This window comes from Callorhinus ursinus, unplaced genomic scaffold, assembly GCF_003265705.2.
Source record: "Callorhinus ursinus isolate GAN/ISIS: 27379988/994484 unplaced genomic scaffold, GSC_fseal_2.0 scaffold1, whole genome shotgun sequence".
In the NCBI taxonomy this organism is placed as follows: Eukaryota; Metazoa; Chordata; class Mammalia; order Carnivora; family Otariidae; genus Callorhinus; species Callorhinus ursinus.
The window spans coordinates 12,779,777-12,798,740 of NW_027397063.1; positions in this window are offsets into that span (position 1 = coordinate 12,779,777).

Consider the following 18,964-nt stretch of genomic DNA (forward strand, 5'->3'; position numbering starts at 1 on the left):
ATCGAGTCCCGCATTGGGCTCTCTGCTCAGCTGGAAGCCTGCTTCTCCCTCTCCCTCTGCCATTCCCCCTGCTTGTGTTCTCTCTCTCTCTCTGTCAAATAAATAAATAAAATCTTAAAAAAAAAAGATTTTTGTAGAATTAAGCGGAAGATGGAAATCTATTTAGTGAAAATCTGCCTGAGTGATATTTCCGTTATTTTGATGTTTAAGTGTTTATCTTTTGGTGAGGACATGCAGTGCACAGTATTAACACCTGTGTAACATTTTACAACTTTTAAAATCTTTCAAAATATATAAATCTCATTTAAATTTCATAACACCTCTGAGAGTTTACATGGTAAATGTTATCCTTCTCTCTACTGATGGGAAAAATTAGGCTTAACAATGTGGGGTGATGAGTTAAGGAAAAAAAAAAAGAAAAAAACTTGTCTTCTAAGCCTGCACCATATTTATGAGATTATGATTTAATATATTCCCTTATACTTCATAATTTGACAGAAGGCCTATTTGCCTCCTTTTAGAGGAGAACCTTTTGGAGCACATAAAAAATGAAGATTAGGGGCACTGGGGTGGTTCAGTTGGTTAAAGCATCTGCCTTCGGCTCAGGTCATGATCCTGGGGTCCTGGGATTGAGCCACACGTTGGGCTCCCTGCTCAATGGGGAGCCTGCTTCTCCCTCTCCCTCTGCCTACTTGTGCTCTCTCTCTCTCTCTGTCAAATAAATTAATTAATTAAATTAAATGAAGATTGATGGTCAAGAACAGAATATTAAGAAAATTCCAAGAGAAAACATGTTTTCTATCAGTTAATTCAGCAAGGCGACCCATCATTGCCAACAAAGTAAAGAGCATTCAGCTGCAATATGGGCTATAATAGACAAGTACTTATTTTTAATTTTTGATATTTTTTCTTATTAGGTTTTGTCATTAAAATAATTGTATTTATATGAATTATCAGTCATTTCTAAATGTTGAAAGAATAAGTTAAATAGAAAACAAGAAATACAATTCTTATATTGGCTGTATTACCCATATTATTAATGATTAGAAATGATCATTCCTTTTTTACAAGAATTTTTTTCTTCTTTTTATTTTATTGACAATAGATTTAAGTTCCAGGTTCTTCTGCAGTATTGGAACTCTATTACATTTAACTTTTAGAATGTTGATGGACTCCATCTAGTTTATAAGAATTAAACAAATTTGGAATGTTTTCAATTTGCTTACTTTATGACTATTAAAATCAACATTCTTTAAACGTCAAGAAACCAATATTCTCATTAATATATTACCTACATCACTACAAATAATTTGTTTACAAATTAATATGCATAAACATTTTATTCATTATAAGTTCATCTACTCAGATTAAAATATTTAAATAAATTTAAAAATCTAATGTATCGGGTTCTAAGAACTTTAAAACCTTAAGAAGCAGATAAACACAAACATGATTACAGAAATTATTATCTAACATTAACCTGTTTAAAAGCTCTAATCCACCAGATTCCAGTTTGTTTCTGTCTTTATGCTCATCCTTGTTTTGAATATAGAGACTGTGAATCCTTTCATGTTTATGGCAGCTTTACCTACTAAAGTTGGCAGAAATTTTATCAGGTACTCTCTTTATAGCTTTGCATGATTGAAACGCTCTTTCATGCTTAAAAGAAAAACAAAACAAAACCACTTCAGACCAGCAAGCAAAGGCTGCAGGATTTGGGTTGTTGACCAAACCATGCTCAGTTAGGAAAGAAGACTTTGTTTTATTGTATAAGTTTATCTAATCCTACAGGTAAGGTCTATTTTTTTAGAATTTTTTCCTATTCCCATGCTAAAAGAAATTTGAAATCCCTGTCCTTCGCAGAATTTTAACTTCTTGAAACATCCACTGTCGAATTGATACAATATTTAAATTTGTGTAACTGACATTACCCCACTCATCTTTTTATTAGCATATATTCACTTAATCTATTACATATTTAAACACCTGCATGCATATTTATCTATAAATATATGATTTGGGTTCTGCATATTTACATATGTGTTTACATGCAATTTACATACTTATGCATTTTAGTATACTATAGATAATACATATATTCTATATCAGGAGTTGGCAATACACATTCATTTACATATTGTTTGTGACTGCTTTTGTGCCAAATTGGCTGATTGAATTGAGTAGTGGTGACAGACCATATGGTCTACAAAGTCTAATATTTATTTTCTTTAGCTTTACAGAAAAAGTTTGTTGACTCCTGTCCTATATTATACATTTTTATATAATATTAATACATATTATATAAAACACATGTTTATCTATCTATCATATATTTATCTACCTACCTACCTAATGTACCTATCTTTTTTGGAGTCCATTGGGATATATAATACCATATTTCCTGAATCATGCCATTATATCACTTTACTACAGTGCTTCTTAATGGAAAGGGCAGGTTTGTACTTAAGTAAGCAAGTAAATGACTCTTCCAGGTTTTGAAAGTAGAGAAATGGAACTCGAAGCTCCTTACATTACTTTATTCAAAGCACAACTTTTAGAAAAATCTTGATTGTGAAACAAATACTATTAATTATGGAAAATAATGTATCTAGCATACTTAACTATTACTGAGTCACTTATTTATGTGTTCTTTCATTTTATATATAGAATTGGATTAATAATTTTAAAAATAATATTGCCACAAAACTCCACCTTCTCTTCTGGCTTTTTTTTTTTTAAGATTTTATTTATTTATTTGAGAGAATGAGAAAGAGCATGAGTGGGGGTGAGTGGAGTAGGGCAGAGGCAGAGGGAGAAGCAGACTCGCCGCTGAGCAGGGAGCCGGATGCAGGGCTTGATCCCAGGACCCTGAGACCAGGACCTGAGCAGAAGGCAGAGGCTTAACCGATGGAGCCACCCACACACCCCAATTCTTTTCTTTTTAATACTTGTTTAACAAGTGGATTTCCTAAGCAGAAAGTGTAGTTTTACAATTTAATGAATTAGACTATTCCTTGAGCAGTTGTAACCATTTATATAGGTAACCACTTCTATACACAGATGGAATAGACCATTTAGAGAGCTTCTACTAAGTCCTAGAAATTGTTCTTTGCACATTGTTATATCTTCCAATTCTCATAAATATCTTATAGGATAGTTAATATTAACTCTTCCTCATATGAGAAGACTAAGTCTGCTAGAGACTAATTAAATTGTTTAAAATTTAAGCACATCTATGAGTGAGAGAGCTGGAATTTAAATCTAGGATTTCTGAATTTAAAGCTGTTGATTGTTCTATTGTGTAATTTAAGCGATCACATATGCCAGAGTCATTTCTGTGTCCTGGAAAATGCAGACATGTGAAAGATCCCTGGCATTAAATGTACCAAATAAAAGTAAAGGAAAACTTCAAAGGAAGGAATCGTGTCACCTAAATCTTAAGCACTAAGTAAAAATTTTCCTGGCAAACAAGGTCATTGGGATGCATATAGTGGTAGAAAGTGAACAGCATACATATGAAACCAATCAAGAACATCTGATTAGAAATAAGATAGAGATTCATATAAGGTCATAAAATAGGGGTAGTGCTGGCACGAGCTGGTTTTGGAGGTCATTGTGGAAGTAACTGATCAGAAATGAAAGTGTAACCAAAGAGAGTCTATCACAAAAGCCAAAGGAGAGGCCATCTTCAAGGGGAAGATGATGGTGAATAGTCTCAAATACTGCAAAGGGACTGAACTCAAAGAGACTGAATTGATGGGAATATGGAAGAGGCTGTTGTATTCTAGTACATAGAAAGTGGTGGATTATCTTTGAGAAGTGATACTGTAGTCAGAGTGACATTTGGGAGTTAATAAGTGACTATATAATAAGAAAAAAGAGCAATAAAGAGAGAATTACCAAAATAGAAGCAATTAGTAAACAATAATTTTTCCAAACTTTTAAATATATTGCTCTATGACTTTTATATCATTGCATATAAAATAGCTGCCTAAATATTGAATTTTCTTAAACAATCTTAATGTATGGGGTTTGAATGTCATGTTACACTATTTGACTTTGGGGATTATTTTATCATATTCGTTACGGTACCCATGATTTCTTTTTTCTTTTTTTAAGATTTTATTTATTTATTTGATAGAGAGACACAGCGAGAGAGAGAACACAAGCAGGAGGAGTGGGAGGGGGAGAAGCAGGCTTTCCGCAGAGCAGGGAGGCTGATATGGGGCTTGATCCCAGGACCCTGAGATCATGACCTGAGCCAAAGGCAGACGCTTAACAACTGAGCCACCCAGGCGCCCCGGTACCCATGATTTCTATAAGATTAAAGGTGTTCTTTTAATCCTAACATAATATTGCATATACGACATTGTTTAACTAAAATATCATGTCAGCAACATTCTCTTACAAAATTTTTGAGGCCATTCTATAAGGGATCTCCTTGGACTTTTTAACTTGCAGTTGTCTACACTGAACCTCTAGCAATTCATCAATTGCATTTCAGGTTTTCCTACTGTACATTTCCAAACCTACAGGTTTGGTTCCCGTGGCTTTCTTTTCTCTGGTAAGATATGACTGCCTTTGTTCACCTGTCTATGTCTCTTACTATGGGGAGGTGTGTTTTCCCCTCTCTCATGGACAAGACAACGCTGATTTTTCAGTCTCTTAGCCTTCTTACTTGTTAGAAAGGTAGACAACTTCCAAGTCCCTTGCATGTAGAACCCTTGATTTACTTTTCAGGTGTCAGAATTTCTGTTTTTGTTTTAATACACTATTTGTAAATGCAATTATATATTAATTTTGTATTTATTGGACACCTGGGTGGCTCAGTTCTCCCTCTCCCTTGCCCCTTGCTTGTGTTCCCTCTCTTGCTGTGTCTCTCTCTGTCAAATAAATAAATAAAATCTTTAAAAAAAAATTGGATCCTGGGTGGCTAAGTTGGTTAAGCGACTGCCTTCGGCTTGGGTCATGATCCTGGAGTCCTGGGATCGAGTCCCGCATTGGGGTCCCTGCTGAGCAGGGAGTCTGCTTCTCCCTCTGACCCTCCCCCCTCTCATGCTCTCTCTATCTCATTCTCTCTCTCAAATAAATAAATAAATAAAATATAAAAAAATAAAAAATAATTTGTATTTATTATGCTATGACTCCTCTGGGGTTCTTGGTTCTTTATAAGATGACAAAATATCTTAATCTTTCCTGTCTAGCACTTGCGATTTTCTTTCTCCAAACTATGGTCTTCTGCTTATCATAAACTTAGTTAAGTAGCACACTCAATAATTATTTTCCCACCTTAATTAAGTAGATTCAAATTGCATCATAACTTATTAAAATGTATGCCGGGTGAGGACAGATTTCTTTGTCGAGATCCTTGTGTTGCCAATACTTGATACAAGATCTACCACATAGTAGACACATGCTAAATATTTCTTCAACAGTCAATGATTAGTTAGTTAATATTTATTATCCTAATGAAAAATTTTCCTTTGTGACAGAATAAGAATTTGGATGTGTGTCAATCCTATGTTTAAACTTTAACTTTATATTAGAATATACTGACATGGTATTTAAATAAATATCCTCATTTAAAATACGTATTTCTCTTCTCGGCCAAGTAAAATGCCCTGAAATATGTAATCAAACAAAGCTGGAAACCCTACATTTTCTGCTCACTTCTCATGTTCCTCAGTCCAATTAGGCTTATTCATAGCTGATCTTATAGCTTTGGATATCTGCCAAATGTCTTGCTGTTTGTAGGACTCTCAAAATCCTCAAGGTCCCTACATGTGTTGCCGTGTTCGATTTGAAGCACTAGAGCTCGTGGTTCACAAACAAATGGCATTTGGACTATTTATTTTAACCTGGTTCTTACTGATCCTTGATTCAATTAGTTCTTAGACTCAATTTATTGAGTCAATTCCTTAACTCAAGGAATAAATTAGTCAGTCTCCATTTATCCAAAGAAGGAGACAGGAAAATTTGAAAATATGTTTCATGAAGGGGAAATTACTATAGACACAGATGGAGACACAAAGCAGGATGGATTAGCAAAAGGAAACGTGAGTGCTTGGGTGGGGATGGAACATGGGTATGAGGGGAAAAGGAAGATGGGCCACAACACTCCTCAAGACAAGCATGACACAATTAAGGATTCACGTACATTTGGGTTGTCTTTGGAAGGTAGGTCTGTCAGAGTTCACTGCCAGTCCTGGAAACTATCAATCAGAGGGAAGCAGAAGGGAAAAAAAAAAAAAAAAAGGTTATGGTCACACCATGATGATAAATAATGAATAAAGTGGAGAGTGGGAAGGCACAAATACCGTCTGGACCTGACCAATCCTTCTCTCTTATTCAGCCTATGCAGACATACATTTTCCTATTCAATACCGTGCATGTGGGCAACAAACTGGAAATATGTTTGTCTTACAAGAGGTTGTCTCATTTATTTGACATGTAGAAAGTCATGACTATCAGTTGCCTATCATAGCAAACCTAAAAGGACAGTAATGATGCAATTGACCAATTATTTTTGAAATGTGTATGAGGAAATGTCCTACAGTCATTGTCATCTTCTTCTTCTTTTTTTTTTTTTGCTATAATGTGCAGAAAATTCTGCATGCCTCAAGCATCAGATCATTTCTTGCAACATCATTTCTTGCAACTCTGTCCCCTAGTACTGTCCTGAAACTCGAACTCTTCATAATTGCTTAAACTCACTCTTATGTGTAAAATGATTCCAGACTATCTTAACATTTTCAGACAAACATTATCTCTATCAAGGTAATACTATATGCCAGTGGTTCTCAAACTTTAGTGCCTATCAGAATTACTTGATGGGTTTGTTCAAACACAGATTTTTGAGGCCAAACTCCCAGAATGTTTAATTGAGTGTGTCTGGGGTTGGGCCTGGGAATTTGCAGGTGATGTCAACACTACAGTGTCATGGACCACAGTTTAAATATTACTGCTTTATATCGAACTTCTTGGTCACAAAACAGGACAAGTGACCCTTGTTTGGGTTCTGACTTTGAGCATGCTTTTATTATAGATATATCATATTTCACAGAGCCATTTGTTATAATGCAATTGTCTCTATTTCCATGACTCTTTGTATTCTGTAGATAGCAGGAATAAGATAAAATCTATTTTAAGAAATACAAATATTCTTCTATCTGGATTATGTAATTCTGATACATTGTTTCATACCCATTAAATTATTTTATAATCCACTAATGGACTATAACCTACAATGCAGAAAATACTAGCATTTTAGAAAGATTAACATAGCAACAGTTTGGAGTAGAGATGGAAATAGAACAGAACCACGTAGATGTATAATCAAAAAACTAATAATTGCAGTAAGAGATGATAAGGGTTGAAACTAAACCAGTAGTAGTGGGAGTGGATAAAATAGAGAGATATTTGAGATAGAGAAATAGTAAGACGTGTCAACCAATCGAATCTCAGGGATAAGAGAGAAGAGGGAGTCAAGGTTGGCCCTTGCTTTCTGGCCCCATGTGACTGAGTGTAGGACAGGGGCATTACCTGGTCAAACGAAAAGGAGAGAAATGTTATTTGTGAGGTGGCAGGATAAGCAAAAGTAATGATTTTTAAGACGGCAAACTCATGCTATCATAGAACCACTTAGGACATTCTGGCTAAAATACACAAATCATAACATCAAAAGCATCTAAATGAAGGTAATTTGACAGTAAGTCAAATTATACACATTATTGTTTGAGTTGGGGTTAATTTTCTTACAGTATGGGTATTGATACAGATGTATTTTTATTCCATGTCATATTCCAAAAGGATTGAAGGCACTGGCAACTGAACTGGGACAATTATAGCTCTCAGAATAACAGTGTGGGGTGGCGAAGGTTAGTCATTTTTACAGCCATTTAAAATTGCTTCATTTGAAGGGTTTTCTTAGCCACATCATTATGTTTCACACATCATATGTTTTGGAGTAAAGGGGTTAATGATAAAAGAGATAGTATGGCATAAATAGTCAAGCTTTCGACTTCCAAAGAAAACGTTTTCAATAACCTAAGACATTAAAAAACATCTCTACACACCATTTAGGATATGACCTGAAGGAGACACTCTTTTAGACACAAAATATCCATTTTACAGTAACGATTGACAACAATTCGGTCTCCATCGTAAGCTGTTTTATAAATATTTTCCTAAAATGCAACATTTGAAAGATAACCTCTAAAATACACAAATGTTCAATAAAAGGAGAAACAAAGAACAGTATAAGAGAATGCATACTCGGGGGCGCCTGGGTGGCTCAGTCCTTAAGCGTCTGCCTTCGACTTGGGTCATGATCCCAGGGTCCTGGGATCGAGCCCCTCATCGGGCTCCCTGCTCGGCGGGAAGCCTGCTTCTCCCTCTCGCACTCCCCCTGCTTGTGTTCCCTCTCTCGCTGTATCTCTCTCTGTCAAATAAATAAATAAAATCTTAAAAAAAAAAGAGAGAATGCATACTCAACTACTGATAATTTTATTATTAAACATTTTTTCTAACCAATTTTCTACTGTAAATATGTTAAAATGAACTAAAAGTTGTATTTCTATTTCAGTTTACCTTTATTCTAACAAATTGTTGGAGGAGGTCACTCAAGAGCCATCCTTGAGGTCACTCTGAGGCAGCAGTCTCCTTACCTTCTCCTCTGTCCTTGGAATGTATATTTCACCCACCATTCCCACAAAAGGAGCCAGCTTCAAGGATGCAATCTAGAGAGCAATGTGTTGTTGAGACCCTCTATCTGGACTGAACACATGACCAAACCCGGTTAAGGCCTCTATATAAACTTTAAAGATTCTTGGGGGTGGGTGCAGAGATTACTCATCTTATGGCTGCCCAAGACAAACTTCACATCCAAGTTCCCTTGCTTATTAAACCTGCCACCTACCAATTTGGAGAGGTCTGCCTTTTTCTTCAGTCTCTCCCTGCACTCTGTGTATAGGGACCAATTTCCGATCTTACCCAATAAGCTCCTGAGGTTGCAAACCAAAACAAAACTACATTTAAAAATAAATGTGAACACTTTTAAAGTCAATTATAATAGGCACTAGCCTCCCTTATTTTTTTTTCAAGATTTATTTATTTTCTTTAGAGAGAGAGAGAGAGAGAGCACTCTCAAGCTGGGGGGTGGGGTACGCAGAGGGAGAGGGAGAAAAAATCCTCAAGCAGACTCTGTGCAGAGTGCAGAGCCTGACACAGGACTCAATCCCAAGACCCTGACATTATGATTTGAGCTGAAATCAAGAGTCCACCACCCAACTGACTGAGCCACCCAGGTGCCCCTTTTAATTCAATTTAATTAGCAGTATTTTGAACAATCTGCACCTGGTAAGTACTCAAAGACACACATACAGTCTGAGATAGCATTCAATTAATTATTTCTACTTTAAATTGAAACAGAGGCAAGAAAAAATAAATCTGCACTCATTGCTATAGAAAAAAATAAATCCACTCATTGATTCAATTGATCTGGGCCCAGAGCTGTTGATATGAAGACTTAGAATCCATAGCAAGGTTGAAAATTTACCTTATTTAATTCCCTCTTTTTCTCCCCCTCATTGTCCCTCTTCCACTTCCCCCTCCCCCCCACCCTAATTCTTCAAAGAACAAATTATCTACTAAGAAGCTAAACTATATTTTAACGTCTTAGTTATGGGGCGCCTGGGTGGCTCAGTTGGTGAAACGTTTGCTTTTGCCTCAGGTCATGATATCAGGGTCCTGGGATCGAGTCCTGCATCAGCAGGGAGCCTGCTTCTCCCTCTCCCTCTGCCCCCCATCCCAACTTGTGCTCTCTCTCTCTCAAATAAATAAAATCTTTTAAAAAATAAAGTCTTAGTTGCTGTTTTTAATATCAAGAGGTGTGGGGATCTCTTAATATTAGGATGTAGTATTGGGAGCCAGGGAACCTAAATGTTAAGATTCAATTAATAATTATTTCTATTAATATATTTCTCATGTTTTAAGGATCTTCAGTTACTTTAAAACATCAAATAGGTTCATCTTGTTGCTTACATTAAGGCGAATCTGTGGTTCTACTTTAAATCATATGGAAATATACTAAAATTAGAAAGTAATTACCTGATATTAGAATCATTTAGATAAATTCTCCATATTATAAAATAGTTCCTCATTTTGGGTATCTTCACGTAAGATAGACTTTATACTTTTTTGATTTTACTAAGTTATAGGAAACAATATTTCTTTTAAATTATTTTCTTTTTAGTCATACCCTATTTGACTTTGTAAGTATTAGTATTAGAGTTAGCTATTCATGTCATGGAATTGATTACAGCTATGAACTACCCAATTTTCATGTGGTAGGAAGAATACTAGTCCCCAGATATGCCCATGTCCTGATCCCAAAAATTTATGGATGTTACCTTATATGCAAAAGAGACTTTGTAGATAAGACTAAGTTAAGGATCTTGAGATGGGAAGGGTATCCCCGATTACCCAGGTTGGTCCTATGTAACACAATGATACTTATAAGAGGGACGCAAATAGAGGCAGAGTCAGGGAGAAGGGGATGCTATGACTCAGACTGAGATCAGAATGATACCCTCTGAAGACGGAGAAAGGGACCACCAGCCAAATAATACGAGCAGCTACTAGAAGCTGAAAACACTCAAAGACAGATTCTTCCCTCAGAGGCTCCGGGAGAAAATAGTCCTGGCTGACACCTTGACTTTAGCCCAGTGATTTTGGACTTCTGACTTCTAGAACTATGAGAGAAGAAATTTATGTCATTGCAAGTCACCAAATTAGTAAGAGTGTGTTATAGCAGCAAAAAGTTATGATACATATTGATTAATACATATAAGCACATTCTACTTAGATTATTAATAGGCAGTAAATCTGGAAGAAATATTTTTGTTTTTTATTTAGAAGAAATATTTTTCAAATCAAAGATTGTTGATTTTAAGCTAATTTGGTATTTACTTCTGAATTCACATATTCCATGTATTAAAGTTTATTTACTCCAATAACCAAGAAGTTCCACGCTCATAAATGTTCTTACGGCCGACTATGTCATTTTTTGTTTGCTTTTGCATTTATGTATGTTTTTAAGTAATCTCATTTGTAGAAACATAACTTAGACTGACACGTACTGAGAATCTGTTACTAAGATGGTAAGCCTGGAAAACCATCCTAATGTTTACTCATGACTTCTACCTGCCAAAGTCTTTGAAGAGTTGGGAAGTGCTGGCAGGATATACATACCTCCTGAGAATGGTAAGCGGTTTCTAGAAGGATTTCCATTACATTTAGACTGAAATAAATGTTATCCGCAGCAGTGATGACTTTTGGGGGACTTGAAGGTAAGGGAGGTTGGCTCCCTTACTCTCAGATGCTACCTTTGTGCAGAAAGATGAATTATCTTTTACAACAGAATACCATGAAAATCTCCTAGAGATTATTTATATGGCTGGGTATTTTTTAAATAAACAATAAATTAATACATATAAGTTTGTATTTCCTCTGTATGTTAGGCAAATGCATAATAATTACTTTGTCCACTTCTCAGAAGTATTGAATGTTATCTAAAATGAGCCTTCTTTTGTCTAATATGTTAGAAGTAATTTTATTTCTTGAGATTAATGAAATTATTATTTATGTGTATATGAATGCATATATGCTTAAATCCATGTATATTTTCTCATTACTTCTGAATATGAACACAGAAATGTGTGTGTGTGTAGGTTTTTGTGTGTGAAGATTTTTGAAGTAAAGTTTCTGAAATCTAAGCTAAGACCTCATTAAAAAAAATTTGCTTCCTTTAAACGAGTATAATCATTCCTTTATATCTTGGGTATATGAGAACTGTGGTATAAGAAATATACTTTAAGCAAATTCACTTTTTTAATTAAGCACATTTTTATGGTAACAATGTGATAATCAATTATCCATTCTTTTATTTATTCATTGATCTCTCGATAATTATAAAATAAAGATCTTGAATATCTCTAAAATATCCCATCGTCTTACTTGATTTTTTTTAAGTTTCAAAATCAGGCAGTCAGATATTTCAGTTTACCAAGCTCAAATAAGTACTAAAAGGCAGGAAAGACCATGAGGAGAGTTTTATACCTATAAAAGGTAGTTGTCCAAATCCAGCTGGAAGCCAAATGAAGACTATTAATGAATCCAATGGTTGTGTCACTTTTTTATCACAGGAAGGAAGACAAAGGAGCCTTTGAGGGCTGAGGTGATTTCGCAGCAGAAAACAACATTCAGGGTTGCATGCAGCAGCTGATAACTCAGGAGTCCAGGCAGCATGTGCTTGAGGCCTGTTAGTTACATTTAAGGACAGGAGAAACCCAGGTCCAGACTGAAATATTGACAGCCAATATTTCAACAACCTGGAGGTAAGTCTAGCATGATATCCAAAACTGGGGACTTGGGAGAGCCAAGGAAGTGGTAGGCACATTAAGCCCTGGTTCTTAAATTAAGGTCCCCAGAAGTTCTTGGGAGTCAATCGGCGCAGAAAACCCCTAATCACAGTGGGATTGTAGCAGTTCAATCAGTAGAAGCCCAATGGTTACAGTTAGACCACAATACTAAGCATCTGATTTGGATGCTATTTTTTTCAGCTTTATGGAGATATAATTGACATGTAATCCTGTGTAAGTTTAAGGTGTACAAAGTGATGATTTGATATAGATACATATTGTGAAATGATTACCTTAATATGTGGTTATTGTGATGACTTTTAAGATTTACTCTTTCTGTAATTTTCTTTCTTTTTTTAAAAAAAAGATTTTATTTATTTATTCATGAGAGACAAAGAGAGAGAGAGAGAGAGGCAGAGGGAGAAGCAGGCTCCCAAGGAGCAAGGAGCCTGATGCGGGACTCGATCCCAGGATCCTGGGATCATGACCGGAGCCAAAGGCAGACGCTTAACCATCTGAGCCACCCAGGCTCCCTCTTTCTGTAATTTTCAAGTATACAATACAATATTGTTAAACTATAGTCGCCATGCTACACATTACATTCCCAGAACTTGGTCATTTTATAACTGAAAGTTTGTGCCCTTTGACCACCTTCACCCACTTCTCCCACCCCCATCCCCCACTGAAGGCGATTGAGAAGCTCAGTGATAGGGCTCAGGCATCACTTCCTCCATCATCTTCAGAGGGAAAATTTACAACCTTTTATTAATTTTGTAGTGATGAAAAAAAGAAAGGGGGATGAAGAAAGCTAGATTAAAAAACAAAATTTAAGAGAAGAGAAGGAAAGTGTTGGGTAAATTTGCTAAAATCTTTTCACTGAGAATACTTTTTCTCCTGCTGCCTATGAGAATTATAGATAACTTCCAAGTTGTGAATGGGCAGAGATTATTTTAATTATTTTTAAAAATGTACATGTCTCCTCCTTTCTTATGTGGACCACTGAACTCATCATTTTTTTATGTTTCTGTTTTGGATATCAGAAAGTAGGAGCTACTTTGACTATACAATCTATAGTTAATGATATACAGCTTTTATGCTTATACAATCATAGTAAAACCATTTGTTTTCCTACGCACTAGTTACTGTCAGGATTGAGATGTAGGTGAATTAAAATAATTATACTTAAGTATCTGAGGCAAATTTTGTTATTTCTCATTAGAAGCATAGTAAAAGTGGTTCAATAGTTTCTGCTAGATATTTTCAGTAACTTTTAATAGATTTACCTCTATTTTCCATCCATGGTCTTCTGAACATCTATAAATATGTGAATACTTGAATAATCTTTTTTAGCTTTTCAGAAAGAAGTATTTCTTGTGATCAGTATTAGTCATCCTTCTCAGTAGGAGATGAATAACAGAAGATAAGAATGAGAAAAATTCACATAGACACCTGTCAGTGTTAGATGCTATCTGGTCTTAACTCCATCTTGGATAAGCGAAATTTACTGACTCCCTTAGGCTGGCTGAAGGCTTTCCTGGCTTGAGAATTTTTCATCTTCAGCTTCAGGACTGGGAGGTTCAGTTTAGTAGTCATTTCTGGTATTGACCTGATTTTATCTTAAAAGATACTAAGATTTTTCTCTTGCTCTCTTCACAACTAGGTGCTCCTTCTAGCTCTGTAATTAAGTCACAGATGGCAGGGAGGTCTTTGCTGGGAGGTGATACTCATTCCTTATTAGACCGCAATTTCTAGGTAGTGCCTCTTTTTTGCAGCTCTAATCACATGGCTTTACCACTCTTTAAGCTGACACTGTGTAGCTACTGTGCTACAGTTCCTTTCTTCTTGTTTTTCTCAAAACTTCTTGGGAAAAACTTTCTTTTCAGGATATGAGTGGCTAAGGTGCTAACTGTAACTTCATTTCATGCCTGATACTCTTTCTTTGAATCTGATGGATACCACTCCCTTTCATTAAATGCTTGTTTACAAGTCTTACCTACTTAGGTTTTCAAAAAACTCTGTATCTTTCTTTGGAAACAGTTTATGAAACAAAAGTTTGTGTGTGTGTGGTTTTTTTTAATCAGTTGAAATGATTTTGGACAAATATAAAAATAAACACAGTTGCAGGGTATTCCTAAAGGATTTCATACCAAGGGCATGCTTAAACCCACTCAATGCTTCAAAATGGTATTCATGAATACCACAACCATGTGTACACTCTAGATGTCTGTTGTTAATTACTAACATACGTAGCTTTATGTAGATGTTTAATAAAAACAATATTGGTGAGGAGTTGAACTTTGCTATGTCACATATCTATTTTGTCATCAAAATAAGTATATTGTAATTAAGTATTTAGTAATGCTCAAAATGGTATTTTGAATGGTAATTATTATCAATATTAATATTTAATTACAGAGATGCAGATTTAAGACCTTGTATTTTGTGTCTTCAAGTTATCATATATGAGTGTTCAGCACATACTTTAAATTCTTCTCTTTTTCTGAAGTCCTTGTTTTATAACGTGAACTTTAAATGTTGTCAAATTCAAAAGGACAGAAGACCTATTATCTATAATGATACACATTTTATCTTTGTGAGAACATTTAAAACAAAAAGATTACTCATCCTCTGAATAAACTCAAATTTACTCCCTACAGTGTTTTCCCTACATTAAGAATTAGTCATTACTGAGAAGTTTAATGCATAGCAATTGCTTTTCTATCACTATTTTATGAAAGAAAAATTTATAATCCTTGTTTTGTTTCCCCAGGCAAAGAACATTTGTACTTAAATAAGGATATTGGCACAGAATTTAAATGCAGATAAAGAGACTGAAGTCAACCCATTTAGAAAATTATGAAGCCAAAGGACAATTTATTAAACTCTTGCTCAGTTTATAAGTTGAACTCAAATATTTCTTTAGGTATAGAATCAGATGAAACATGAAAAGTCTTACTTTTTGTTATACATTATTTGTCATTATATTACTCTCTATTCTAGATGTTTCTCCCCCAAAGGGTTATGAAATAGGCTGGTGCTCTCCAAAGCAATGAGCACCAGGGATCATGATGTAAACCCAAAGCCACCAGGGGATACTTGGTTTGTAAAAATAATTCAGAGGATGGGCACCTGGGTGACTCAGTTGGTTAAGCGACTGCCTTCAGCTCAGGTCATGATCTTGGAGTCCCAGGATCAAGTCCCACATCAGGCTCCCTGCTCAGCAGGGAGTCTGCTTCTCCCTCTGATGCTCTTCCCTCTCGTGCTCTCTATCTCTCATTCTCTCTGTCTCAAATAAATAAATAAGTAAATAAATAAATAAATAAATATAAAAAAATAAAATCTTTCAAAAAAATAAATAATTCAGAGGCAAAAGGAAAGTCACAGTGCAAACAATAGATTTTAACATATCTTTCCACATTAAAACACACTCACACATAAACACACAGGCTAGAAAGAACATTGCTTTATTAAGAAAAAAAAAGAAAACCTTGAATTTCTAGACCACCCAGTTTGTATTTAACTCATCAATAAATAGCGATTTGTTATATATATTTTAATCCCTTCCCATAGGTTTTGTAAAAAGTCTGATACCTGTTTATTCTAAAGAAAATATTTCATTTGGAAGGTATTATATTTTCATGATTTGCGATAATAATATTTAATGTATTCTTTGCTCTGTTTGTTGTGAAGTTCAGAACTAAATTTGATGCTTAATATCTACTTATATAGATTCTTATTATATAGGCAACACATCTGAATTACTATATACATTTTGACCAGTATATACTGGCTGTCATAAACCATTGCTTCTAGCATTTTATTCTAAGAAAGAATTACCCAGATAGCTGGCTAAAAATGGGTATTTGTGGGGCCAAATCCACACACTCTAAATATTAAGGTAGTTGTCACCAAAATATGAATGTGTAACAGTTTATCTTTTTGTTCTTTCTTTTTCTTTCTTTCTTTCTTTCTTTCTTTTTTTTTTTGTCTGGAGGTATCTCAGGATCTAAGTTTTGGATATTTTGGATTAAAATATACATAAGACATCTAAGGTATTAAACAGATATTTGTATATACAAATCTAGAGTTCTGGATCTATTAGATACTATTCAGTAGAACTCAGTGAGTAGGGTGACCATATAATTCATTTCCTCTTTGATTAACTTTAGAAATTGAAAGGAGACACTATTGTTAAGCGAGGATGACAGACTTGAGCTCAAACAACTCAGGGTAAATAAACTAGATGAATGTTTTTCCTAATATAAAATGGGATACCTTTCCCTGAAACTTGTCTTAGACATCCAGTTTGGGGGCTGCAATGCAGCATTCCACATCTCAGGCAAGGAAAAGATTTACTTTTCCAGCTTTGTTATATATCCAGTTCCATGGGAAATCTTGTTAGAAGCACCTTTAAATAGTTTCAAAATATGATCCTTTTCTATTTCTGAAAATTGTTATTTTTTGCCTGCACTCTGGAATAGCCCGCTAAGCAATCTGCTTGCTTCCATCTCTCTGCTCCAAGGACAGATATTAAAGAAGCAATAGTGATTCTTGCAAAAAGCAGGATTGATCATGTCAATTATAATGTTCACTTAAGTCTCTGTGAAGACTTCACATTTCTCTTAAACTAAATGTCAAGTTCTTGAATGACCTTCTCTGACATCCTCCCCTACTTCCTCCCTTTGCTTTTTTGGCTCCAAGCAGAATGGTCTCCAAGATGATCTTTGTATATACATCAAGCATATTTCATCTCTAGACACTTCCTCGAGCTATCACTAAGTCTAGTTAATTCACAATTGTTTGCCTTTTTTTCTGAAGTTATTGCTTTTATTCTTTTTTTTCACTGCCTTAAATGTCTAAATGAGGAATACTAGGTTCACCTGTGCATTTTATTTTATATTTATATTTTATTAACTGTTTTTATCATAGTAAGAATACTTAACATGAGATTTACCCTCACAAATAAATTTTAAGTGTACAATTCAGTATTGTTAACTAGAGTAGGAAAAAAAGAGAGAATACTCAAATTAAAAAAGTCAGAAATGTAAGAGTACATATTACAATTGATATTACAGAAATACAAAGGTTCATAAGAGACTATCACGAACAATAATACACCAACAAATTGGAAAACCTAGAATAAATGGATAATTTCTTAGAAACATATAATCTCCCAAGAGTGAATCATGAAGAATGAGGACAATTCAAAGAGACATATAACTGGTAAGGAAACTGAATCAGTAATCAAAACCTCCTCACAAAGAAAATTCTCAGGCCAGATGGTTTTACCCATGCATTCTTAATCTCTACCAAAATACTTGGCATGAAGTGAACATAAATTAAACTTTAGCATAAATTAATTTTTTTCTAATTAGGGAAGGAATTATTGAATAAATAATAGGCCCAGCTTTATCTCCCACTAGTCTGCTTTGTTGTCATAATTTACTCTCCCAGATTAAAAATTCTGCCAAAAATTCTCAAGCTTTTCTGTATCTTTGCTTCCACTGAGTTCTGAGGCTGGAATACCATTCCTCTTCTTGTTATAAATATTATATATCTTTCAAGTTCCCAATAAAGTGCCTCATCCTTTATGAAAACTTCCTTATGAAGGACCAAAAATCATTTCTTTATGTATTTTAATCCAAAAATATTTTATTTTCCTGATAAATATCTCCTTTATGTTAAGTGTCTAGTTTTCTTTTAAGCATGAATTATAGAAGTTAGATATCAGAGTATAATGTTAACTTAGAAAATATATTTATCTAAAATTATTATAATATAATGATAAAGCAATATTTACCAAACATATTAGATTTAAGACAATTGTGACATGAGAAAAGATATCTACATTTAAACATAGATAAGCTTTGTTTTTGCTTTTTTGTTTTTCATTTTAAAGGGGGCTGGACAATATAGTAAGTTTCTGTGGCTTATTTATTTTTCTTAAGTCATATGATAAAATTAGTGAATATATATGTAAATCAGATATTATCCAGGCCAACAGTTTCAAGTGCCTCCTCATGAGGCTAATATGTACTTCAAATACAATAGTTTTAAGTATTGAGAACCCAGTTTTTTAAGTCTTTAAGAAACTGCCTTTATTAAAAATAATCTTGCATTATATTCCTTTCCTTTTATTTTTTAATATACTAAAGCAAATGTATGCCAAGTTCATTTTAATGATAATTCTTAGAAAACACTATGATCTTACTCTTTCATATTCACGGAGAGAGATGACCAAGATGGAATTTTGATGCCAAAAGCTTACGATTATTTTTGAAGGAAGTAGCTTTGTAGATGGGATATAGCGTATATTTTGAAGTTTTAGAGCCCCACAGTTTCTTTCTGGTTCATTGTAGGTGTACAAATAAGTCATGAAATAATCTCCCTGAGACTGAATTTTCGTATTGTAAGATAATATATCACTTAAACGAATGTCATTATGAGTAAGTGATATAATATATGTAAAAGTCCTAGCAAATACTTGTCATATATTATGGATCCAATACTTAATTTCGTGATGGTGGTCTTATCATCATTGATTT